Source organism: Felis catus, chromosome C2 (assembly GCF_018350175.1).
Source record: "Felis catus isolate Fca126 chromosome C2, F.catus_Fca126_mat1.0, whole genome shotgun sequence".
NCBI lineage: Eukaryota > Metazoa > Chordata > Mammalia > Carnivora > Felidae > Felis > Felis catus.
This window is the reverse complement of record NC_058376.1, coordinates 89,912,887-89,940,140: the sequence shown is the minus strand read 5'-3', so window position 1 is coordinate 89,940,140 and position 27,254 is coordinate 89,912,887. Positions and strand designations below refer to the sequence as shown.

Below are 27,254 nucleotides of genomic sequence, written 5' to 3'. Positions count from 1 at the left end.
GTTAGGAGCATATTCTTAGGGATTGGTGGACCAGGATTCAGGCGCTGGTTCTGCCATTTTCTAATTGTTCTGTGAGCAGGTTGTCTTGTGTTTTAGCTCGGTTTCCTTATTTAAAAATGGGATCACAATACACAACTGCTTTAATAAGGATAGGTAATCAGCTGTAACAAAAAACCTCAAAATGTCAGTGGCTTGACACAATATGTAGACTTTTTGCTGACACAAATTTCAATATAACTGTCCCTGACTGAAAGAATCTTTAAAGCAACCTCCTACCAGTGATTCAGACACAGGCTGATTTCATCTTGTGATTCCACAATCCCATGACTTTGTTGTCCTGATGCCATTCCAACAGCAGGTGAAGGGAGGCAGGTGGAAAGAAGAGAAAATATGCAGCACTGGACAATATTATTTAACATTCTAAGCCAAAGTGATATCACTCTCACTGAAATTCCAATGGTGAGAACTAGGCATAGAGCCACACATAGACGCAAAAAGCCAGAAAATGTAATTCTAAACATGCAGCAAATTCCCAGCAAAAATCTACATTATGAAACGGAAGCATGAATTTTCTTGCCAACTAGCCATCTCTACCACACTAGCTTCCGGCATTTCAATATTAAACTACTAAATGTAAAGGGCTTAGGACACAGTGTTGATTGCCATTATCTTGACTTGCTGGTTTTTACTTTTTTTTCCTTTTTTTTATCAATTTTTATTTACATTCTAGTTAACTTATAGCGTATTATTGGTTTCAGGAGTACATTTTAGTGACTCAATACATACGTATAACATCCAGTGTGCATCACAACAAGTGTCCTCCTTAATACGTATTACCCATTCAGCCCATCCCCTGCCACCTCCCCTTCATCAACCCTCAGATTGTTCTCTGTAGTTAAGAGTCTCTTATGGTTTGCCTACTTCTCTTTTTGTTCCCTTCCCCTATGTTCTCTGTTTTGCTTCTTAAATTCCACGAAAGACTGACTTGCTGGTTTCTAAAGGGCTAATGGCTGACAGTCTTGTGAGACATGATACCATCGAAACCCTAGAGAAGAACACAGGCAGCAAGCTCTTTGACCTCAACTGCAGCAACGTCTTACTAGACACGTCCCTGAAGGCAAGGGAAAGAAAGCAAATATGAACTACTGGGACCTCAAGATTAAAACTTCTGCACAGCAAAGGAAACAATCAATAAAACTAAAAGGCAGCCTACAGAATGGGAGAAGATATTTGCAAATGACATATCTAATAAAGGGTTAGTATCCAAAATCTATAAAAAAAAAACTCATCAAACTCAACACCCAAGAAACAAATAACCCAATTAAGAAATGGGCAGAGGGGCGCCTGGGTGGCGCAGTCGGTTAAGCGTCCGACTTCAGCCAGGTCATGATCTCGCGGTCCGGTAGTTCGAGCCCCGCGTCAGGCTCTGGGCTGATGGCTCGGAGCCTGGAGCCTGTTTCCGATTCTGTGTCTCCCTCTCTCTCTGCCCCTCCCCCGTTCATGCTTTGTCTCTCTCTGTCCCAAAAATAAATAAAAAAAAAACATTGAAAAAAAAAATTAAAAAAAAAAAAAGAAATGGGCAGAAGACATGAATAGACACTTTTCCAAAGAAGACATCCAGATAGCTAACAGACACATGAAAAGATGCTCAACATCATTCATAATCAGGGAAATATAAATTAAAACCACAATGAGATGCCACCTCACACCTGTCTGAATGCCTCAAATTAAGAACACAAGAAACAACAGATGTTGGCAAGGATGTGGAGAAAGGAGAAACTTCTTGCACTGTTGGTGGGAATGCAAACTGGTGCAGCCACTCTGGAGAATAGTATGGAGGTCCCTGAACAAACTACAAATAGAAATCCTATAATCCAGCAGTTGCACTATTGGGTACTTATGCAAAGGATACAAACATACAGATTGGAAGGAGTACATGCACCCCAATGTTTATAGCAGCATTATCAATAATAGCCAAATTATGGAGAGATCCCAAACATCTGTCGACTGATGAATGGATAAAGAAGATGTGAGATATATATACACACACACACACACACACACACACACACACACACTGGATATTACTCAACCATCAAAACAAAAAAAAAAAAGAAAGAGATCTTGCCATTTGTAATGATGTGGATGGAGCTAGAATGTATGCTAAGCGAAATAAGTTAACTAGAGAAATACAAATACCATGTTTTCACTCATATGTGGAATTTAAGAAATAAAACAGATAGACATATGGGAAGGGGGAAAAAGTGAATAAAGAGAAATAAATCACAAGAAATGCTTTAGGATAGAGAGTAAACTATGAGCTGATGGAGGAGGTGGGTGGGAGACAAGCTAGATGGGGGATGGGTACTAGGAAGGGCACTTGTTATGATGAGTACTTGGTGTTGAATGCAAGTGATGAATCACTGAATTCTACTCCTGAAACCAATATTTAACTGCATGGTAACTAACTAAAATTTAAATAAATAAAAATAAATAACTTTCACGCAGTGACCATCTAGCTTCAATAATTATCAACATTTTTTATATGTAACAACCACTTTTTATTTTAGAGCAAATCTTTGTTACCTTATCATTTTACTTGTACATACCTCAGTATTATCAGTCCTGAATAATAGTATACACACAAAAAAAATTACATTAATTCCTTAGCAGTGTCTAATACTCAGACTGTGGACTTATTTTTCTCATTACCTCAAAAATATTCTTTTAGAAAAAAAATATTCTTTTAGTTTTTAGTTTGGTTAATTTGCAATCAGTATTCAAACAAGTTCCCTACACTTAATTTGGTTGATATGACTCTTGGATCTCTTTTAAAGGAAAACATTTTCTCCTATTATCTAGTTTTTATTTTAATGTCATTTATTTGTTGAAGAAAGTGGAACATTTGCCCCCAAAGAAATTCCTTTATTCTGGATTTGGACTATTTTATCCATGTTGTGTCATTTGTTTAAAAACTTATTTATTTATTTATAGAAGCAGGGAGGGGCAGAGAGAGAGGCAGAGAGAATCCCAAGCAGGCTCCGCACCAGCAGCACAGACCCCAATGTGGGGCTCGGACCCACAGTCCCTGAGATCATGACTGGAGCTGAAACCAAGAGTGGACACCTAACCAACTGAGCTACCAACACACCATACCATGTTGTCATTTAATATGAAAGTTCATTTCTTGTATTTCATGTAAACCAGTTGGTAGATTCTAAAGTTTTGATTAGATTTAAGTTTAATTCTTCTGGCAAGAATACTACATAGGGTGGTTGTCCTGTGTCATTCCTAGCAGGTCAGTTCAGAAGGTATATATGGTTTTATCCCTTTAATGATGTTAAGATTGATCAGTGTGTGTGTGTGGCGGGGGGCGGGGGGGGGGGAGGCGGGTTTACCTGGGTGGCTTAGTCAATTAAGCGTCAGACTTTGGCTCAGGTCATGATCTCACAGTTCATGAGTTTGACCCCTGTGTTGGGTTCTGTGCTGATAGCTCAGAGCCTGGAACCTGCTTCAGATTCTGTGTCCCCCTTGCTCTCTGGGGGGGGGGGGGGACTCATGCTCTCACTCATGCTCTCACTCCCTCTCTCTCTCTCCCTCTCAAAAATAAATAGACATTAAAAAAATAAGACTGATCAATCAGTTCGTTGATACCAGCCCAATCTTGTAACAAGTGTCTCATCAACCTGTCATTTAATAATTTTAGTAGTCATTCACAATCAATGCCTAAACCCACTTGATAATGTTAATTTTATGATACTGTCTCCATTAGTTGGAATTATTCTATAAAGAACTTATTAACTTTTTATTTACTCTAAAGTATCACTCAAACAGATATCATATTTTGGAATAATGAATTGGTGCCTTAAATATCTTCAAAAATCCCATTAAGTTTTCTTTTTGCATTATTATAAACTCATGGATTTTATATAAGTGACACGTGTTAATCCATTTTTAGCATTATTATTATTCTGATGCTAAAATTCTCCTACTGTTGGTCAACATGAGCCCCATCAAGATGCCTCCTGTGTCCATTTGTATAGTTCCAGCCCTCTTTGATAGGTTCCTTGTTTTCTGACATAACATAATACTCCTAGGCTGATCTTGAACATTTTCTGCTCCAGACCCAGAATCAATTATTTCTCTGATGTGACTTCATATCTTTTAGTGGAAAAACTGAATTGAGGAGGTACAATATAGAGTCTAGAGATCTGTCATTATTTCTAGGAATTTTATGTGGTCAAAGGTAGAAAAAAATGTGTATGCACACAGACACACACACATTTATATATTCACATATATACCCATTTATATATTCATCTACATACATACAAAAAAAGTAAAATAAATCATAGATACAGTACACACACACACACACAGACAGACACACACACAGACACACAGACACACACACACACACACACACACACACACACAGACACACACACACACACACACACTGGTATTTCCTATTCAAATTTACACAGTTTTTACTTAAATGTTCAAATTTTATCTTGGATTTCTTTTCCTTATGCTGATAATCTTGGTTCCTAATGGCATGAATTTACTTATTATTTTTATTCTGTTATAGGATAGTTATATAATTCATAAAAATAACTTCAAAATAACCATACTAATGTTACTACAAAAAACAAGTCTGCTGAATGCAGTCTATTTTTTTTCTGGTTTTTTTCTTTGAACATAATCCAGTAAGGATGTACAGTTAATATACTGTGCTACAAAAATCACTTGAAATATTTTTCTCTGTGTTTTTATGCCACTAACTTAGGCTGATTTTTGTCTGTTCTATATTTTAAGAACTGCTCTTTTTTTGATACAAGTTTTTTAAAACATCTACATTCCTATGGTTCAAATATCAAACAAACATGGTCCAAAATCAAAATCCTAGACATTAGAAATTAGACATTTAGGGAGTCTAATTACGAACTCTTTCCCTCTATACAGTCTATTTTTTCCCTTTCCATACAATCATTTTTATTAGCTTTTGGTTTATCCTATACTGGACATTTTTGATAATATAAGCAAATGCCTATAAATACTATACTTTCCCCCCATTCTATGCAACAAATCTTGATGGTCCCTAATCATCATGATGACCCTTGGTGATGGTTTCACGATCCTTACCCCACTGCCTTTCTTCTCGGAGGAGTAGTAGCACTAATCAAGGACATTCAGAGTAATAGTAAACTCTGTAAGCAGAATTTCCCCCATACTGGTAAAATCAAGGGACCACTGTTGATGTGTGCCCTCATAGTTCCAAGGTGCCATGTAGCCTCAGAATTGAATGTGGCTCTGGCCTTGTGGCATGTACCAGGAATTTATCCTCAGAGGTTCATATTATGAAGCAGACCCACAAAATCACAGTTAAATTTTGAGAAATATATCTGATATTTTGGTTTACCATATTGGCAGTTTTCATATAACCAATCATAAAAAAAAATCACATCTTTAATTTGTTATGGAAACCTAAATAAGATGACATTTTCAGGAATCATTAAATAAGTCTTGGAAAAGATACCTTGGAGTCCCAAATCATACAAAAATTATATCAACTGTTATAAAGTGTAAAAACAGAAGACTGTCTTTCAGTTTGACATCCTGCCTCTTTCCTAGCTCCATTATTTAAGTGTGATCAATTCATAATGAATTCATTGGTAAGAAATATAATGAATGACTTTATGGGGCACCTGAGTGGCTTAGTCGGTTGAGCGTCTGACTTCAGCTAAGGTCATGATCTCACAGCTCATGAGTTCGAGCCCTGCGCCAGGCTCTGTGTTGACAGCTCGGAGCCTGCAGCTTGCTTCAGATTCTGTGTCTCCTTCTCTCTCTGCCCCTAACTCACTCACATGCTGTCTCTGTGTCTCTCAAAAATAAACATTAAAAAAATTTAAAGAAAAGCGATATAATGAATGACTTTATTAGTTGCTCATATTACATATGTACACCTGATTCAGCTTCAGAAGCATGTATTGAACCTGTGTATTCTACAAAATTCACTATATTAGGCACAAAAGACAGAAAGATAAATGATGTTTCATTCTGTCCCTGTTGTTGGAAATAAGAATAACATATATAAATGATTTCAAACTAACATGAAAAATGTTATGATAAGAATGGTCCGGGTGTCCATCCATGTGTTTGTAGAGGGGGAAGTGATAGTGGCCTGTAAGCAGTTCAGGTCTAAATGGTGGCTGTATCAGAGGATCCTGGAGTGTCAGGTAGGTGATGGTCGAGAAAGACCCAGAATCTATGATTCTACTAACATGGGGTGTCTACTGTTCACTAGGAGTTGTTAAATTACAGGAAAAATTCACTGCCTTCACAGAGCATACATTCCAGTGGAACACACACACATAACAAACACATAAAAAATAAACACACAATATGATGTCAATAGTGACAACTGCTATGAAGAAACATTAGCCAAAGGGAAAAAAAAAAGTAAGAAGGGTGTTGTATTTTTGTCTGGGGGCTAGCAAGGCCTCTCTGAGGAAATGGCTTGTGAACAGGGACTTGATTTAGATTATGTGGAAAGTTATGTGAGTATTGGGGAGAAAATCTTTACAAGCCAAGAGAACAGAAAACTTGGATTATTCACAAAAAACTACAAGGAGATGGGGGAGCTGGATAAGTGCATGCTATTTATGACAGGAGATACCATGTTTAAGCTCCACTCCCAAACAGGAGTCAGCCAACTATGGCATGCAGGCCAGCTCCTGCATGCCACATGTTTATGTAAATAGGTTTTTCGGAATAGAGCCAATCATATTTGTTTATGTATTGTCTATGGTTATGTTCTTTTTACAGCAGCAGAGTTTAGTCTTGCTTGCAAAGTCTAAATATTTGAGGTCTTGCCCTTTACAGAAAAGGTTTACTGACCCCTCCCCTAGAGGCAGCCAGTTGCCTTAATGAGGAAAGTACAGGACATGAGTGATCAGCCAGCACTTAATTAGCAAAGACACACTCCAGAGCTGTCCACCACAAGTGCTTCAGGCAAGAGCAAGAGGCCTTGCTCATTACTCAAATGAACCTACAAAATAGGTTTTCATTCGTGACCTTAGAGTCATTTTTAAATTCTTTATTTTTCTCATTCCAAATCCCAGCGTGTTATATTTTTTGGTTTTCCTTCACTACACTGTATATGTGGAATTCACCCATCTCTCACTACTTCCAGCCCTCACCCCCAATCTAAGCCACCATCACGTCTTGCAAGGACAATCCCAGTAGACTTCAAATGGACCTTTCTGCTACTATTCTTGGCCTCCTACATTGTATTCTCATCACATCGGCCAGAATCTTCTATTAACTATTGAAAGTTAGATGATGTGATTACTCTGTTCAAATTCCATCCTCACACGTCTCACTCGGTAAAGCAAAGTTCTTATCACACAATCTAGCCTCCTTACCTCTCTGACTTCATCTCCTGCCACCCCCTCGTTCACTCTTCTCCAGATACAATGGCCTTCCTGCTCTTCTACCAACACCGGAAGCCCACTTCCATCCGAGAGGCTTTGCACTTACTCTTTTGTCTACCTGGAGTGCTCTTTCTCCAATATTTACATGGCTCATTCGTCCAAGTTTTTGCTCACATATCACCTTCTCAACAAGGACTTTCGGACTTTAAATTCACAACCCTACCTCACCATCCCAGCATTAGTTACATTCATACCCTGTTTAATATATCCCCATAATATTTAATGCTTATTAAATTTACTTATTTATTTTCTTTTAGCTTCTTCCTTTATTAAGTGAAGAAAGAGATTTTTTTGGAACTTTTTTCTTCTTCACTACTGTATTCTCAACAACAAAAACAGTGCCTGGAACATAGGAAGCAGTCAGGAAGTATTTTATGACTGAATAAATTAGATCAATCCCTCTTTTCACAAGCTGGATATTAAAGGTAGAGTTAACAGTATTCTACCTCAGTGGCAGTTTACATATTTTAGAGATACTCGTCACCATGCATATATAAAGTACAGATGAACAGGGTGTAAAATCTAGTGAACTCTATTGTGTATGCTTTGCAATGATGCTGAGGACTTGATTCATTTCTAATTTAATTCCATTGCATTCAGAGAAAAGAATTGGTATGAGTTTATCCTTTTAGCTTCATTGAAATTTGTTTTATAACCTAACATATTATCTATGCTGAAGCACTACGGTGCTTGAAAAGAATTCAACTGTTTGTTGGCTGAAGTGTATTATAAATGTCAATTAGGTCAAGGCAGTAGATAGTGTTGTTCAAGTTTTCCATATCATTGCTGACTTTCTGTCTAGTTTGTGTATCAATTTTTGAGAGTGAGGTGTGGAAGTCTCTATTATTATTCATGTATCTATTTCTCCTTTCACTTTTGTTATTTTTTGCTTTACATATTTGAAGAGTACTGCCATTACTTGTGTGTATATATGTATTCTTGCTGTATCTACCTGAAAAAAATGACCCTTTCATCACTTTCATCCCTATGAAATATTCTTCCTTGTTTCTACTAATACGTTTGTCTTAAAGTCAATTTTGTCTGCTACTAATACTGCTACATATCCATGTCTGCTACTGCTACATATCCTTGATGGTTACCATTTGCATGGTGTATCTTTTTTTTCACCTCTTTGCTCTCAGTCCATTGAGTCTGAATCTACAGTGTGTGTCTTGAGGAGAGCATAGAGTAAGATCTCCCTTATTTTTATTTCAGTCTGACAATGGCTGCATTTGATTTGGATGCCTAATTCATTCTTATTCTATGTAATTATTCACGTTTGGATTTATGTTTGCCATTTTGCTATTTATTATCAAAATGGATGCAGCTATAGGTAAGAGTGCCTTGGATTCAAACTTTCCTTATCTGAATATTAGTCACTTTTCACTAACAGTGTTTCACATTTTGTTTTATTTTTTATTTTTTTAAGTGTGTTCATTTATTTTGAGAGAGACAGAAAGAGAGAGAGAGAGAGAGAGAGAAAGAGAGAGAGAGAGAGATGAGTGAGATATATATAAAGAGCGTGCACACAAGCATGAGCAGGGGAGGGGCAGAGAGAAAGGGAGACAGAGAATCTCAAGCAGGCTCTGCACTGTCCAGCACAAAGCTCGATGCTGGGTTCAAACTCACAAACCATGAGATCATGACCTGAGCCGAAATCTAGAGTCAGGCACTTAACTGACTGAGCCACTCAGGTGGCCCTCAGTTTGTTTTAAATCATTGTCAATCTCCAGGGCTCTGAATGTTTGTTTTTAATAATATTCTCTAGTTTTATCATTGCCCTTTGAGGATATAATATGGTGATCTCTTCATTCTACCATGCTAGGAATCCATCCTCACCAATTATGAGGATTTTGCAATAGTTCAGGAATAATATGAAGACAGAACTAGGAATGAATAGTGACAAACACAATAGAAGAGATTTAATAAACATTTAAAAGTACACAAAATTTGAAGAATAATTGTATTCAAGAAGGATAAAATCCAAGCCAATAAAACATAATGGTTAAAATTGCAGGTTTATTAGCACCACGCTCTAACCTACTGAGCTAACCGGCCAGGACTAAAATTGTAGGTTTAAATCTTAACTCTGGCACTTTAGATTGGATGACCATTTTAGGCCTCAGTTTCCTCATCTGAAAAATAGTTATAATCATTCTGGTGTAAGGACTTAATACAAACAATGCATATAAGATTGTTTACACACTGCCTGGCGTCTTGCAATTTCCTAAAAATTGTAGCTATGACTTTTACCATTATTAGGTCATCCTCTGCTCCTATCAGCTCTTTGTTAAAGGCATTAATAGCATCACTGGAAACAGATCACAGCCACCTAGGGCATACTCCATAAGAGCTCTATAAATTAAGGTACTCCTAATTCTTGCTAATCACCAATAAGAGAAATTTAAGCAACATTCTTAAAATAATTAAGAAACATACTATTTTCTATACTAAAATCTCTAAATATGTTATGGCATAATTGTCACATTAATAAGAAATATGATATTTTTAAGAGAAGTTGTCAACTACCTTTAAAATAGCTGTCAAATTTTTCTCCCTATTTAATATATTCCAAAGGGGTTTTAAAAATAACGTTTATTTCCTCTCCATTTTTCCTCATTCCTTCAGCAAACACTGATTATTTTCCCTAGTGTTCTGAATACAGATTGAAATCAATGTGGATTTGGGGTTTATTATTTGATTAGTGCACCTGAATCATTAATGACATGAGCTCAACTCTTAAAATAGTTTGAATAAAGAGCTCTGTCACAGATCACGCACAGGGAGACCAACAACGCAAGCCTTCATTTCTACACATTAATATTAACTACTACCTCATGCCCTAGACCTTATTTCAGTAGAAAAATCAAATGAATTCTAACATACAGCATGATGGTCATGTTTTTATTTATTTTTAGTTATTTATAATTTATACTTCCCATCCTTTCAAAATATGTTTGAAGTTCCTTTTAATAAACAGATAAAGGCAAAGGACACCAGAAAGAGATAGCAAAAGGGGTAGAGATTATTCTGTCCAGACTCTGGGCCCAGAAGGTCACTATGATTGAGCATTTCTTTTAGCCCTGACCTTCCTGGCAGCCAAGAGAAAAAGTGAAATAATGGATTACATATTCTCAGTGTCTGATTAAAGGAAATGTAATAGTATCGCAGATGACAGAAACTTTGCTTGCAATGAAATTCCTGGAGGAATTCAATTTCACAAAACCTATGCAAGACACGTTGTGTAACATATAAAACAAAAAAAGATTTCCTCAGCAGTTTGCAATATATGAAAATATATACCTCATGTGGTCATTGGAAATTCCATGACTTCTTAATAAAAACCAAGGAAACAATACTAAATATTAGCACAGAGAATGCTTTTAATGATGACGTCACCTGTCATCTGAATTTCTACATCTAATAGACTTTGCAGAGCCACCCCACTGATTATTTTGTGGCAAAGTCTGCTCCTCTAACTCTTCTTCTCTGTGGCTTCCTAGAGACTGCTTTCTCCAGGTTACCTCCTTCTCTGATCACTCCTGTCCTGATGGACCCCCAAAGCTCTACCCTTGGCTTTTTTTACTCCACACGTTTATCCTGAGCAATTTAATTGATAAGCATGCTAACCACATACCAATGACTCACACATCCAAATAACTATTCCAGGGCTCTTTCCCGAGGTCTAGTCCTTCACGTCAACTCCTGAACGTTTGAAAGACATTTAAAACTTATTAGGTTCCTATCAGAACCTGTCTTCCTTTGTATCCTCTATCCTGGAAATTCACACCATTTCCCAAACATTACTAAAGCACATTGATCAGCTCCTCCTCATTTCTATCTCCTTACTGGTTTTCCATATCTATCTGATCTTTCTCATCCTCACTGTGACTGTTTTATTTCAAGCCCTTTGCATTTTTATTTGTGTGCAAGTCTGCCTTGCTCAGCAGTGACCTCTTTGCAGGCAGGGGCCTGATTCACCTTTAAATTCTGTACCAAATACAGATGGAAACTAGAAAGCTGTTGGTTAAGTAAATACATATTTAATAAACAAATGGAAAAATAATCACATGAAGAGCTAATGAAAAGTATTGAGTTACATTCTTCACATCATATTTCATTGAATCTATGAGGCTCAATTGTAAGATATATCATTATTTTATGAGCCATTAAACAGGAGAAAATAGTACTGATTGTTGTAAGACGCTATTGATTGTCAAACACATTCTAGTTTCAGATGTGAGAAAATATGACTAAAATAAGTGTGTCTGAAGATTGATGAAATTATGATACATTATATCTAAGTTGAATTATATCATTTTACATTGATTTCAAAAGAAACTAAAGAGCTTTGGTGCCTCAAAACAGCTGGCTGATAGCAAGGACCCCTAAGAACCTCTTTCTTCGGTTACTTTGTACAGCCCTGTTTAGCTTAGTTTGGGTCATAATGATATCATATACTTTGCCTTGTTAATTAAAGCAAGAACTACATACTCCATCCAGGTGCTCTTTCTTCTTTCACTTTCTCCTGATTCAACCATGACTCTCACCACACCCAAAGAGTATTTTTTAATTGAAGTTCAGTTGACATACAATAATATATTAGTTTCAGGTGTATAACATGGTGACCCAACAATTATATACTTTGAGAAATGCACACCTCAATAAGTATAGTTACCATCTGTCACCATAAAAAGTTATTAAAGTATTATTGACTATATTCCCTATGCTGTACTTTTTATTCCTGTAACTTATTTATTTTATGACTGGAAGTTTGTACTTCTTAATCCCCTTTACCTATTTCACTCTACCCTCTCACACTCCTCTCTGACAACTATCAGTTTTTTCTCCATATTTATGAGTCTGTTTCTGGTTTTGTTTGTTTGTTTGTTTTGTATTTTAGATTCCAGATACAAGTGAAATTATATGTCTTTCTCCATCTGACTTATTTCACTAAGCATAAATACTTCCAGGTCCATCCACTTGTTGTGAATGGCAAGATTTCATTCTTTTTCTATTGCTGAGTAATATTCCTTTGTATATATAAATGACAATTTCTTTATCCATTTATTCATTCATGGACATTTAGTTTGCTTCCATATTTGGCTTTTATACCACAATAAACAAAGTAGCATATACCTTTTGAATTAGTGTTTTTGTTTTGTTCAAGTAAATGCCCAGAAGCGGAATTACTGGATTATATGGTATTTCTACTTTTTACTTTTTGAGGCACCTCCATACTGTTTTCCACAAAGGTTGCACCAATTTACCTTCCCACCAACAGTGCAGGAGGGTTCCCTTGTTCTCACATTCCAACCAACACTTGTTATATCTTACCTTTTTGATACTAGCTATTCTGACTGGTATGAGGTGATATCTCATTGTGGTTTTTGATTTGCATTTCCCTGATGATCAGTGATATTGAGCACCTTTTCATGTGTCTATTGGCCATTTGCATGTCCTCTCTGAAAAAATTTTCACTCAGATGTTCTGCATGTTTTAAATCAGATTGTTTGGGTTTTTTCCAGTGTTGAGTTGTATGAATATTTTATATATTTTACATATTAGCCCCTGTTGGATGTATCATTTGCAAATACCTCCTCCCATTCAGTAGGCTGCCTTTTCATTTTGTTGATGGTTTCCTCTCTTGTGAAAAAGCTTTGTAGTTTGGTGTAGTCACAATGGTTTAATTTTGTTTTTGTTTCTCTTTCCAGGAAAGACGTATCTAGAAAAGTGTTTCTACAGCTGATGTCAGAGAAATTACTGCCTGTGTTTTCTTCTAGAAGTTTTATGGCTTCAGGTCTTATATTTAGGTCTTTAATCCATTGTGCGTTTATTTTGTGTATGGTGTAAGAAAGTGGTCTGCTTTCATTCTTTTCCATGTATCTGTATAGTTTTACAGCACCATTTATTGAAGAGACTTTTTCCCCCATGGTATATTCTTGCCTCCTTTGTCATAGATTAATTAACCATGTAAGTGTGAGTTTATTTGTGCACTCATAGAAAGTCTGTCTTAATCTGCCCAGCTGCCATAACAAAATACCATAGAATGTGGACAGGTAGCTTACACAGCAGAAATCTATTTTCTCAGAGGTCTTGAGGCTGGAAGTCCAAGATCAAGATGCCAGCATGGTCAGGATCTGGTGAGAGTTCTCTTCCTGGCCTACAGATGGCTACCTTCTTCCTGTGTCCTTAGAAGTGTACAGGAGGAGTGAGAGCTGATTTCCCTTCATCTTCTTATAAGAGCTCTAATCTGTTTCTGGGGACCCACTGTCATGACCTCATCTAAACTTAACTACCTCTAAGAACCCATCTTCAAATACTATCATATTGGAGGGTTAGGGCTTCAACATGAATTTGGCGGGGGGGGTGGGGGGGTGGGGGGGGGTGGAGTACAAAAACATTCAGTCCATAACAGAGTTCCCATCACACAAAGCACCTGGCTCAATTTTGTTTCCTTCCTGGGCTCCACTTTTATTTAAAAAAATTTAGAAAGTTAGAGAAAATAATCTCCTTTCTTTGGTCTAGAAAAGAGAGAAGATATCCTGAACCTTCTGCCTGTCCTCTTAGGGACTGTGTTTTGAGACCACACATACATGGAGTAATTAAGTGGTAATTCACTGATGCTTTCAAAACTTGGCTAGTTGTCAGACTTTGCAGAGAAGTGATCAAACAGCAGTTGTTTCTAGAGGCATAGCTGGAAAAGCAATGCTGTTGTGATGGGAATTGAAAAGTAATTCATTCATTCATTCATTCATTCATCCATCCATTCAATAATGATAGTGCACTTATGATTTGCCAGGCATTGTGGTATAGCCTTCATCCATGTATCAAAGTGGGTTTCAGTGGTGCACTACTCTAGAAACTTCAGATATTAGGAATTCTCTCTTAAGCATTTGAAATGTCTTGGAAATTTAATTCTATTTTGTAATTACAGTGAGAACACCAAACTACCAGTCACACTTATGGTATGGGGAAGCAGCAAGATGGGGAGGATTTTCTAGTAGTTTCTGCTTTGAAATCCCAGATAATATTCTCCCATGAACTTTGCCTCATCTCCACAACATTAGGTTCAAGCAGGAAAAAGGGCCTTTTTGGCTCCAAATCTAGCCTAGAGCTGTCTGTTTATAACTCACTTCCCCCTTTAAAGTTAATAGCCCTGTGTTTTTTGTTTGTTTGTTTGTTCATTTTGTTTTTGTTTTTTCCCCCTGACTTTATCTACATAAAAATACTGAATGAAAGAAGAAAGATGAAGAATAATATGATCCCAAACTTGTGTCAATGGTGGCTAGTCTTGCACCATTTCTTTGTAAAAACTCATTCACTGCTTTTGGTAACTGGGCTCTTCCATGGACTTGCACTTCTTCCATAGACATCCCCAGATCATTAATTTACTTATTTCCACTGGTACAGCTGATGGTGATGATGAAGATGATGATAATGAAGATGAAGATGATGATGATAGTGAAGAAGAAGATGATTAGAGGAGAGAACTGTATATTGACTACTATGATACAGGTTTTAGGCTAAGAATTTTATTTATTCCCAATAATAGTTCCATGAAGTAGAGCTATTATTAAGTTATTTTGAGAATGAGATTAAGTTTTACAGAGGTAAGTAATTTTCCTAGGGTTACCTAACTGGAAAATGGCAGAGCTGGATGTGAAGCAAGGTCTGCTCATTCCAGATCCAAGTACATAACTATGGTAGGTATAGCCAGCTTTGGAATTTGCCATCAGAAGGAACCTAGCTCCAGCAGTTCTTATTGGTGTGTTCTTAGGCAACTTGAAGAACATTTAAGATTTGGTGCCTTTATTTGTACACATTAGACTAATATGCTTTTCTTCTCAAGATCTGTTGTGGGGACACCTGGGTGGCTCAGTCAGTTAAGCATCTGACTCTTGATTTTGGCTCAGGTCATGATCTCACAGTTCGTGAGTTCAAGCCTCACACAGCCTGCTTCGGATTCTCTGCCTCCCTCTCTCTCTCTGCCCCTTCTCCTCTTGTTCTCTGTTTCTCTCTCAAAATAAATAAACTTTAAAAAAAAAAGAATAGTTGTGAATACTTGTAAATATAATGAAGGAACATGGCTTTAAGGTGGTCATTGTTGGTTTCTTTCCTTTTAGAACGACCTGTTAACAATTTCTGGTGCTACATACACTAAATTGGTGTTCTAACACTTAAAATTAAGATTTTAAAATTAATAAACTCCTTTTTTATATAACAGTTTCAGATTAACATAAAAATGAATAGGTAATATAGAGAGTTCCCATATACCCTCCTCCCTCATATACAATCTCCATTATTATTAATATTTTGCATTAGTGTGTGAGATATGTTGTAATTAATGAGCCAATATTAATACACTATTATCAACTAAAGTCCCTAGTTTGCATTAAGTTTTATTCTCTGTGTCATACAGTTCTATGGGTGTTGATAAATGCATAATGTCACGTATCCAACATTGTAGTATACACAATAGTTTCACAGCCCCCAAAATCCCTTGTGCTCTATGTATTCATCCATTTACCTCACTTCTCTGAGTCCCTGCCAACCACATGTCTTTTTTACTGTTTTTATAGTTTTGCTTTTTGCAAAATGGCATATAATTGGAATCAAGCAGGATGCAGACCTTTAGTTTAGCTTCTTTCAGTTAGCAATATGCATTTAAGTTTCCCTTATATCTTTCCATGGCTTGATAACTCATTTCTTTTTATTATTGAATAATATTCCATTGTATGTATGTGCCACAGCTTGTTTTTCCATTTACTTATTGATGAACATCTTGGTTGATTCCAGTTTGAGACATTATGAGTAAAGCTGTTGGAAACATTTATGTACCCATTTTTGTATGGACGTGTTTTCAAATCAAGTGGGTAAATACCTAGGAACACAATTGCTGGATCATATGGTGAGATTGTGTTTACTACCAAACACTCTTCCAATATGGATGTATCATTTTGCATTCCCAACACCAATGATTAGGAGTTCCTAATGTTCCACATCCTTTGCAGCATATGCTATGGTGAATTATCTGGACTTTAGCCATTCTAATAAGTAGTATTGATATCCCATTGTATTAATTTGTAATCCCCTTATGGAACATACTGAATATATTTTAATATGTTTATTTGCCATTTGTAGATACATATCTGGTGAAGCAGTGTTTCATATTTTTTACCCATTTCTTATTAGGATATTCATTTTCTTAGTGTTGAGTTTAAAAGTTCTTTGTAGGGGTGCCTGGGTGGCTCAGTCGGTTAAGCGGCCGACTCCAGCTCAGGTCATGATCTCGTGGTCCATGAGTTCAAGTCCCGCGTCAGGCTCTGTGCTGACAGCTCACAGCCTGGAGCCTGTTTCAGATTCTGTGTCTCCCTCTCTCTGACCCTCCCCTGTTCATGCTCTCTCTCTGTCTCAAAAATAAATAAACGTTAAAATAAATAAATAAATAAATAAATAAATAAATAAATAAATAAAGTTCTTTGTATATTTTGTATACGAGTTCTCTATTATATGTCTCACAAATATGTTCTCTCAGCCTGTGGCTTATCTTTTCCTTTTCTTCACAGTGTCTTTTGCAGAGCAGAAGCTTTAATATTATAAAGTCCAACTTATCAATATTTTCTTTCATGGATCATGCTTTTGGTGTTATAGTTAAAAATTCACCATCACATCCCAGGTCACCTAACTTTTTTTCTCTGTTATCTTCCTGAATTTTTATAGTTTTGTATTTCACATTTATGTTGATAATCCCTTTTGAGTTGACTTTTGTGAAAGATATAAAACCGATGTGTGGATTCACTTGTTTGCATGTAATGTCCAATTATTCTCACATTGCTTGTTGAAAATATACCATTTACCAGTATCTTTTGAGGAACTTTTTTTTAGTTCAGACCTCATAAGTTTGTTCGGATTGAGCTTTCTTTAGCAGTTTTACACTTACTTTTACTGCTGAGGAATAGCCTATTTTAATCTACGACAAAAAGTGGGTTTTACTTTGGGCCTAAGCCATTGGTGATGCTTTTTGTTTGTTTGTTTGTGACCTTTGGGGTATGCTTAAAAATGCTGTTAAAATAAAACTGAATTTAAAAAAAGAAAATGATATCCAAGAAAGGTCCACGCCTCAAGGTCTCTAAAAAAATATGTGAGATAATTGCTTGTCAACTATTTGCTTAAAGGGTATTCTCTCCAGCTCAAGAAAAAAACAGGCTAGCTTTTTGATCGTATTCCCTATGTTACCTTTTGGCACATCTCTTGACAACAGTCTGACTAGGTAGTAGAATTCAGTCTTGTCCAGTGGATGTTTTAGCCATTTTTTTAAGGCTCCTTCTTCAACTCTTTTCTTCTCCCTGTTAAACATAAATTCACAAAGGGAGCCAAAAGCTTTTCACATTTTCTTATAATACCGCTAATGAAAAAAGATGCTGAAAGATTTCACCTAATGAAAAACCCAAATGTTTGCATTTTTTATAGAATGCTACTCTTTCACCCAAAGAATATTCCATTGCTTGCAGAATGTTAAAATGCGTTGACTGGATAAACTTAAGAGATAACATATCACCAATCTCCTCCTGAATCTGTTTCTTTTGAGGTTATTTTTTGGGGAAGGTGATACAATCATAACAAGAAATCAGGATGCATTGAATTATATGTAATAAAAACATAATTAAATGTTTTAACCAGGAAAGGGACTTATTTTCTTAGATAGCAAGAGGACTGAGATTGGCAATTCAGTGCTGATTCAGGTGTTCAAGCAAACGGCATCTTTCAGTCTCCCTACTTTACCATTCTTGGTGTGCCATCACAAAATGGCTTCTGCCTGTCTGACCATGGCAGGTGGATTTTAGGCAGGAAAACAATGGGGTAGATTTATCAAGATAACAAAATCTTCCCCCAAATCCCAATAGGTTCCCACTTACATCTCATTAGACAGATTTATGTCACATGGCCACCTGTAACTACAAGAAGTACTGGGAAATGAAATGTTTTGTTTTTAGCTGTGGGTACTGCTGCCTCATTCTTTTAGTAATGAAGAAGGCAACAAGAAATGTATATAATATTGGTTACTTAGACTGTCGGCAACACAAACTGTCTGTCGAACTAATCTGAAGTTTGACAGCACATAGGTTAAGCAACCAAACTCAAAAAAAAAAAAAAAAGACTGAAACTTCAATAAGGTTTTAGTTACAATTTATAGGTAATAAGGTATGTACATCCATAATTCCTTTAATAGTGAGGAGGATGACTATGTTGATTTCCCCATAGCTCAATGTTTTTAATCATACTGTGCAGCAATACGTTTTCAAAATATTTTTAAAATTCATTCGTTCTCCTCCATTTCTTCCATCACTCTCCTAAGATAGGCCTAAATTCAATAGTTTCCCACCCTTACAACTCCTACTCATTTCAAATTCACCTTCCAAATATCTTCTAGGAAGTTGAAAAACACAAATCCATGTGTTAGTCAAAGTTATGCTACCCATTTTTTTGTATAACTCCTCCGTCAGAAAACAAGCCCTAGCTTATTCACTATCTGAACCAGGCTCTCCCTACCACTCCAGCCTGGATTCTTGTCTCCTCCTCCCACATATTTGACATTCACAAAATATCTTTAATAGTCATTCTACTCCATGGGATTTTTGCTGGGATTAAATAAGGTACACAGTCCAATATCTGGCATGCATTGTTACAATGATCCACGTCTTCCCAGTCTCTTCCCATATAATGTTCCTGTGATCAAATCTCCCTTTCATATTTTCTCATGTTCATCAGATGAACTCTTTCATTAAGCAGTAACAAACAAAACTAAGAGGAAACAAAATTGACTTTGTCCGATACCACCACTTCAAAGATGCCTTTCCTGCCTTTTGTCTGTGCTTTCATAAGATTGTGTAACTATGTCCATCATAGAATCCAGTTCCTCCTACTGAAAGTGTCTGTATGGATGTTTGTGCATTAAGCTAGCCTGTTATTGTGTTTCTTTGAACGACTGTATTATCAGTGTTAGTAGACTGACTGGCACATAGTAGGTGCTTCATAAATGTTGACAAAAGTAATTAAATTATATATACAAGCTCTTTAATTACAGAGAAGGATATCTCTTTTTTGTATTGTCAAAACCATTTCCTCTGTTAAACGTTTAAATTCACATGGAAATTAAATTTACCAATGAAGCAAGTTTTATCTCTTATAACACACTAAAGAAATTGCAAACCAAGAAAAACCAATTATTCAGAACTTCTTTAAAAAATGCAATATATAATAATTTGAGGGAGAAATGACATTGGGAAGTAAATGTTTAAAAAAAACTAAAAAGTGCTAGACTGGACTGAAATGGAATAGTGTTTTGTTTTGTGTTTTTTGTTCCTTAAGCTTGCCCTCAGGCTTACAGAATATGATGTCTCCTCAGTTCTTATTTTGGTCTTGCAGGAGCTAACGAATGTTTCCAGACTTATACCTAGTTTTTATCACACTCCTATAATACGAGTATATAGTCCTTATTATGCTTCTACAAAATATAATTTAATGTACTGTATGCATGGGGTGAGCTGAGGATTCCCATAATTCTCTCCAAATCTTAAAACTGAGAGAGAGCCTATGTGCCCTCCCACCCCATTTAGCAAATACAGAAATTGGAGCTAAAAGTGTTAAGTCACTTGCCCAAGATCACAAAGTACTAATGGCAGAGCTAGTACTAGAACTATGACATAAGACACAAATAACACTTTTTTGACAGGAACTCAGAAATAGATCCCAAATCCCATAGTGGAAGCTTTATTCTGTCAATTTGCCTATGCTGGAACTACATTTCCCACCATCCGCTTCTCTGTTATTTTCTAATCTGAGTTGGCAAAAACAGAAGTGCACAGAGATTTGGAAGGCAGAAGCAAAGAAGCATTACACTTTGAAAGTCACCATGATTTGATGTATGGAAAGGAGATCCACGGGGAGAGCAGATCGCAACTTGTCCTCACTCGCAATTGCTTTCTCTCCAACTCCCCTTTCCACTGGCTAATCCTGCTGACCAACCCTGACCCCAGACCATAAAAAACAGTCTTCCACAAACCTGTCAACTCTTCCTTGTAGTCCCACTCTAGCAGCTGCTGTCCTTGGGTTTAGAAGGACTGCTAGTGACTTTTCTCTGATCCTCTAACTCATTACAGACCTTCATTTCCCAGTGACTCCTCTACCACTGTGGGTGCCAGTGTCCTACAATAAATTCCTTATTCCATGATGCTCATAGAACTTCTGCTTTCCTGGCTGAACTCTGCTATACACAGTTAACCCATTAATGCGCATATCTTGCATATCACCATTTTAAGAGAGAGAGAAAACAAAAAGATATTGCTAAGTTGACATTTAGAAAGTATTAATTACAAAGCAAGAAACTGATCACATAAATTATTATATAGATTTACATATAAAGATCAAGCTTTAGTTCTCAAATAGAAGTTTTTGTACAATGATCACCTATGATAAGATTTAATTTTTTTAAACTTTAATTTTTTATGTTTATTTATTTATTTTGAGAGAGAGAGAGAGAGAGCGCACAAGCAAGGAAGGGGTAAAGAGAGAGCAAAAGAAAGAATCCCAAGCAGGCTCCATGCTGTCAGCGCAGAACCTGATGTGAGGTTCTATCCCACAAACTTGTGAGAACATAACCTGAGCCTAAATCAAGAGCTGGATGCTTAACCAACAGAGCCACCCAGGTGCCCCTAAAAAAGGTGTTTTTTTAAATGCTTATTTACTTTGAAAGAGCACACATGTGAATAAGGGAGAAGCAGAGAGACAGGGAGACAGAGAATCTCAAGCAGGCTCTGCACTGTCAGCCCAGAGCCCAACCCAGGGCTTGAAACCATGGACTGGTCAGATCATGACCTGAGCTGAAACCAAGAGTCAGATGCTGAAACCAAGAGTCAGATGCTCAACCAACTGAGCCAACCAGGAGCCACTGATGAGTAAAGCACACAAAGATTAGACCTGTTATTACATAAACACATTGATATAGTAAAATATCTAAGAAGGACTACAACAAAGAAGCCTCTTTAACCTGATATTTTCCAACCTTATTTGTCAACAAAAAGACGTGTTTTTTTGTTTTGTTTTGTTTTGTTTTTTTATCAAGTGTGGACTATTAGTATTAGTCAAACCAGTTTCCCAAACCACACTTTACTAGTTCAGGGAAAATAGCATTTTTTAAAATAGTAAGATTTTAAATTATAACTTAAAGAAAGTATGTATTCTATCCCTTAGCATGAATAATACAAAGGAATTCCACTGGATTTTAATTGTAAAATTACTAGTGAGAAAGGCCTTGAAGGCCTTGTCCAGGTCTCGCCCACATAAACATGTTTTTTAATGGACTCAGTGAATAATGACCCATTGGTTGGCTGAATAAGTGGAAGAATGAATAAAGAACATCTCTATCCTGCGATTATTAGTACACAGCAGGATTACTGCTATTGAAAATGAGTCTGGTTCTCCCACCTCTTTCTATTATGTGCTGCCAATCCACACTCAGCCAGGCTGTTTCTGAAAAATGCTGGTATGAATACACCCTTCAATATTTCTTCCACACTGACTGTAAATATAATCTAGGCATAAATCATCAAAAGTAAATACCAGTGAACACTTTAATCCTTTATAATAAATCAGGGAAATGGGGAGTCTATGCCTGATGATGAAGTTTTAGTGTAGGTCAAACCCGTGGTTTGCTGAGGAGGCAGCATTTGAGAAAACAGGGAGCATTTAGTTAAAGAATCAGAGTTTGACTATTGGGTAGGAATTTTTTCATCTATCTCTCTTGGTTATTCAGTAGCTCTGTTGTTTTATTTAAGTAAGCCAAATCAAATAGGAGCAAGTATTTTTTTCTGAATGCCTACCATCCCAAGGGGCTGAGCTAGATGCTAAATAAGATAGAAAACTGAATCAGAAAAATCTTTGGCCCCCAAAAAATTTCTACACAGTAAGGTAGAAAAGATACATATGTCAACAATTTTAACACAAGGTAGAATCTGGTAAATATCACAGGTGAAGTATAGATTAAAGTTCTACCAAAGTTAAGAAGAGAAAGCAATTACTTCCAGATGGAGAGAACAGGAAAACCTTCTTAAAGTTGGTGGCACTTGAGCCAAATCTTGAAGAAAAGATCAGACTGAAAATTCTGAAAGATAGATTAATGAAACTAAGGAAGGCAAAGACATGGACATAGTATTACCAGATAAATCCAGAATGCTTAGATAAATTGAGATTTCAAATAAAAAAATCAATATAAGAATGCATCACACACTATTTAGGACATACCTATACCAAAAATTATTTGTTGTTTATCTACAATTCAAATTTAACTGAGGTTCCTTGCATTTCTATCTGTTACATTTAGCAACTCTACCTGGAGAGAAAAATACATAGGATATGCTGGGAAAAGAGTGTGGTTTTGTTGGTGGATTGAATTGTGCCCCTCAAGTTGATATGTTGAAATCCTAGCCCCCAACAGCTCAGATTGTAACCCTATTTGAAAATAGTCTTTACAGGATATCAGGTTAAAATAAGGCCATTAGAGTGGGTCTCTAATCCAATATGACTGATGTCTTTTTAAAGAGGGAAATTTAGACATAGCAATGGACACACATTAAAGGAAGATAATGTGAAGATGGAAAAAGAGATTGAAATTATGTTTCCACACCTAAGGAATGTCTTGGGCTACCAGAAGCTGGAAAAGCAAGTCAGAGTTTCTCCCATGGGTTTTAAAGTGATCATGGCCCTGTTACCTGCTTGATTTTGGAATTCTAGCCTCCAGAATTATGAGACAATAATTTCTGTTGTTCTAAGCCACTTTGTTTGTGGTACTTTGTTACAGAAGCCTTAGGAATGCAGTTGGCTATAGCCAAAGGTAATTTCCAAAGGGTAAAGGTAGGAATTCTGTCAGCTAAGGTAAGACTATAGGGGGCCTGGAATCCCCAGGAAAAAGAATCTAATCTCCGTCTGCTTCCTGTGCATTCTAAAATGGGTGGTTCAGTCAGTTAAGCATCTGACTCTTGGTTTTGACTCAGGTCATGATCTCAGGGTTCATGATTTCAAGCCCTGCATTAGGCTCCGTGCTGCTTGTGCAGAGCCTGCTTGGCAGTCTCTCTCTCTCTCTCTCTCTCTCTCTCTCTCTCTCTCTCTCTCTCTCTGTCTCTCTCTCTCTCTCTCTCTCTCTCTCTCTGTCTCTCTTCCTCTCTCTGCCCCTCCTCTGCTTGTGCACATGTGAGTTTAAATAAACTTTAAAAAATAAATAAATAAGCAAATAAATAAAATGTAAAAAACAAAAGAAACAAAACTTAGACTGGTTTCTGTAGCATGACCATAAGGAAAGTTAAGCAATGGCTCAAACATATCTTATCTCCTAGAACATTCATTTTACTTTTTTTCGGGAAACAAAACAACACAAAAGAATATATTATGAAGCAAAACACAAAATTTATACAAATGTTTAGGTTAGAATAAGACTATAAACTCTTTGAAATAAATTTCAAGTTCTTTGCCCCTGCTTCTGTTTAGGGCCTCAAATCCTCAGAAATAACATTTTTATTCCTTTTTCACCCGAAACACATTGGTGAAAAAGTTTGAAAACAACATTTAATAGTGAAGAGCCACACAAGTTTTTTGTTTTTTTTTTAATTTTTTTTTCAACGTTTATTTATTTTTGGGACAGAGAGAGACAGAGCATGAACGGGGGAGGGGCAGAGAGAGAGGGAGACACAGAACCGGAAACAGGCTCCAGGCTCCGAGCCATCAGCCCAGAGACTGACGCGGGGCTCGAACTCATGGACCGCGAGATCGTGACCTGGCTGAAGTCGGACGCTTAACCGACTGCGCCACCCAGGCGCCCCGAGCCACACAAGTTTTAAAACAGATAATCTGAAAAAAATTTTAGGTAAGACAAAACAGTACAAAATAATATATCTCTGTACTCAAGGTGTTTGCAATCAAATTGTATAAAAAGGTCACAAAAAGGAAATGTAGAGTTAAGTAATTATCAATTTGAGGTAATAAAAGAAATGTTAAACTAATTCACTATAAATTAACCAAATATTTTTTTTTTCTCTAGGATATTCAGTAATAGTATAATGATCAGAGAAATAATGAGAAGGCATACTTTTTAGCTGGTTCCAGAAAGAGCGAATAGATTTGGAAATGTGTAAATTCATTTCATTATTATTTTGAATTAAGCTACATAAAATTTCACTCAATAGTTTTTTAAATCTGCAACTACCCGTTAGTGCTTCAAAACAAGAAAACATATTTAATAATGGTTTCTGTAATTTTGATAATTCTGATAATGTGCTCTTACCAAAGGATGATGTACAAAACCTGCTCAGTATATTCTTCAGCTCTGTATTCAAAACATTCTTAGTTATGGGGAAAACACCCCTTAAGAATCAGTTTTCAAGTAATAATGATGGCAGGTTGCTTAGATGAGCATCTTTGCCATGAAGACTGAGAGTTTTCTAGCGTAGGTGTATGATATCATCCAGTTTACAAGACCTTGGACAGGTGACACTTAAATGAATCTCTTCACTCCCACTCCCAAAACTGAAAAAAATTAGTAACACCTCAAAGAAAATTTGGTTAATGGATCTACTGTGACTGAATAGCATTTAATCACACACACACCAAAAATATTTCTTTGAAGAATTTACATTCTATTTTGTACCAAAACTTAGGTATGGAAGCAGCCTAACTGTCCTTGGATTGATGAATGGATAAAGATGTAACACGCACGCACACACACACACACACACACACACACACACACACACACTGAAATATTATCTGGCCACTAAAGGGAATGAAATCTTGCCATTGTAATGACATGGATGGAGTTAGAGAGTACAATGCTGACCAAAATAAGGCATTCAGAGAAAGACAAACACCATATGATTTCACTCACATGTGGAATTTAAGAAACAAGACAAAGGAGCAAAGTGGGGGTGGGGGGAAGGAGAGAGCAAGACAAATCAAGACACAGACTCTTAATGACAGAGAACAAACTGATGATTACCAGTGGGGAGGTGGGTGGGGGGAATGGGTGGAATAAGTGATGGGGATTAAGGAATATACTTGTGATGAGCACTGTGTGATGCATGGAATTATTGAATCACTATATTGTACGCCTGAATCTAATATACCACTGTATGTTAAGTAACTGGAATTAAAATAAAAACTTAAAAGCCAAAGAAAAAAAGGAAGAAAGAAAGACAATAGAAAAAATAAAACTAAGAGCTAGATCTTTGAAAAAACAAAAAAATTGACAAAACTTTATCTAGACTCATCAAGAAGAATAGAGAGAGGGGTGCCTGGGTGGCTCAGTTGGTTAAGTGTCTGACTTCAGCTCAGGTCTTGATCTCATGATTCGTGAGTCAAGCCCTGCTTTAGGCTTTGTACTGACATCTCAGAACCTGGAGCCTGAGTCAGATTCTGTCTCCCTCTCTCTCTGCCCCTCCCCTGCTCACATTCTCTCTCTCTCTCTCTCTCTCTCTCTCTCTCTCTCTCTCTCTCTCTCAAAAATAAACATTATTTTTTTAATGAGAAGAAAGAATGAGAGGACTCAAGTAAAATCAGAAATGAGAGAGAAGTTACAACTGATACCACAGAAATACAAACGATCATAAGAGACTACTATGAACAACTATACACCAACAAATTGAACAATCTAGAAGGAATTGATAAATTCCTAGAAATTTACAATCTTCTGAGATAAAATCATGAAGAAATAGAAAATCTGAATAGTCCTATTATTAATAAGAACATTGAATCAGTAATCAAAAAACTCCCAACAAACAAAAGCCCAGGACCAGTAGGCTTCACGAATAAATTCTACCAAACATTTAAAGAAGATTTAATACCTATTCTTCCCAAACTATTCCAAAAAACTGAAGAGGAGGGAAAGCTTCCAAACTTATTCTAGGAGTCCAGCATTACCCTGGTTTTAAAACCACACAAGGATGGTACAAAAAGAGAAAATTACAAGCTACTATTTCTGATAAACATAGATGGAAAAATCTTCAACAAAATATTAGCAAACTGAATTCAACCAAACATTAAAAGGATCATACACCATGATCAAGTGGGATTTATTCCAGGGATGCAAGAATGGTCTAATATCCACAAATCAATCAACATGATACACCACATTAACAAAATGAAAAATTAAAATCATATAATCATTTCAATAGTACAGAAAAAGCATCTGACAAAATTCAACATCCATATAATAAAAACTCTCAATAAAGTGGGTGCAGAGGGAACATACCTCAACATAATAAAGACCACATATGACAAACCCAATATTATACTCAAAGGTGAAAAGCTGATCAAGAGCAAGACTTTTATTCAACATAGTATTGGAAGTGGTAGCCACAGCAATTAGGCAAGAAAAAGGACAAAAGGCATACAAATTAGAAAGGAAGAGGTAAAACTATTTGGGTAACATACTACATATGGAAAACACTTTAAGACTCCACCAAAAACCTTTTAGAACTAGTATACAAATTCAGTTATAGCTGAAGTTATAGCATACAAAATTAATATAAAAGTCTGTTTTATTTTATTTTTATTAGAAAAATCTTCATTTGTCTGCATTAATAACAAACTATCAGAAAGAGAAATCAAGAAAACAATCCCAATTACAATTTCATCAAAAAGAATAAAATATCCAGAAATAACCTTAAGCCAGGATGTGAAAGAGCTACACACTAAAACCTATAAGGCAGT

General features: G+C 36.4%; 1 long non-coding RNA gene across 1 annotated transcript in view; it reads right to left on the bottom strand.

Annotated features, from left to right (window-relative positions):
* The window catches only part of LOC109503563, a 538,043-nt gene that overhangs the window by 14,556 nt on the left and 496,233 nt on the right, over nt 1-27,254 (bottom strand). Inside the window, exon 6 of the long non-coding RNA XR_006585236.1 lies at nt 17,736-17,845. This is a non-coding gene — a long non-coding RNA (uncharacterized LOC109503563). The remainder of the gene's footprint in view (nt 1-17,735; nt 17,846-27,254) is intronic.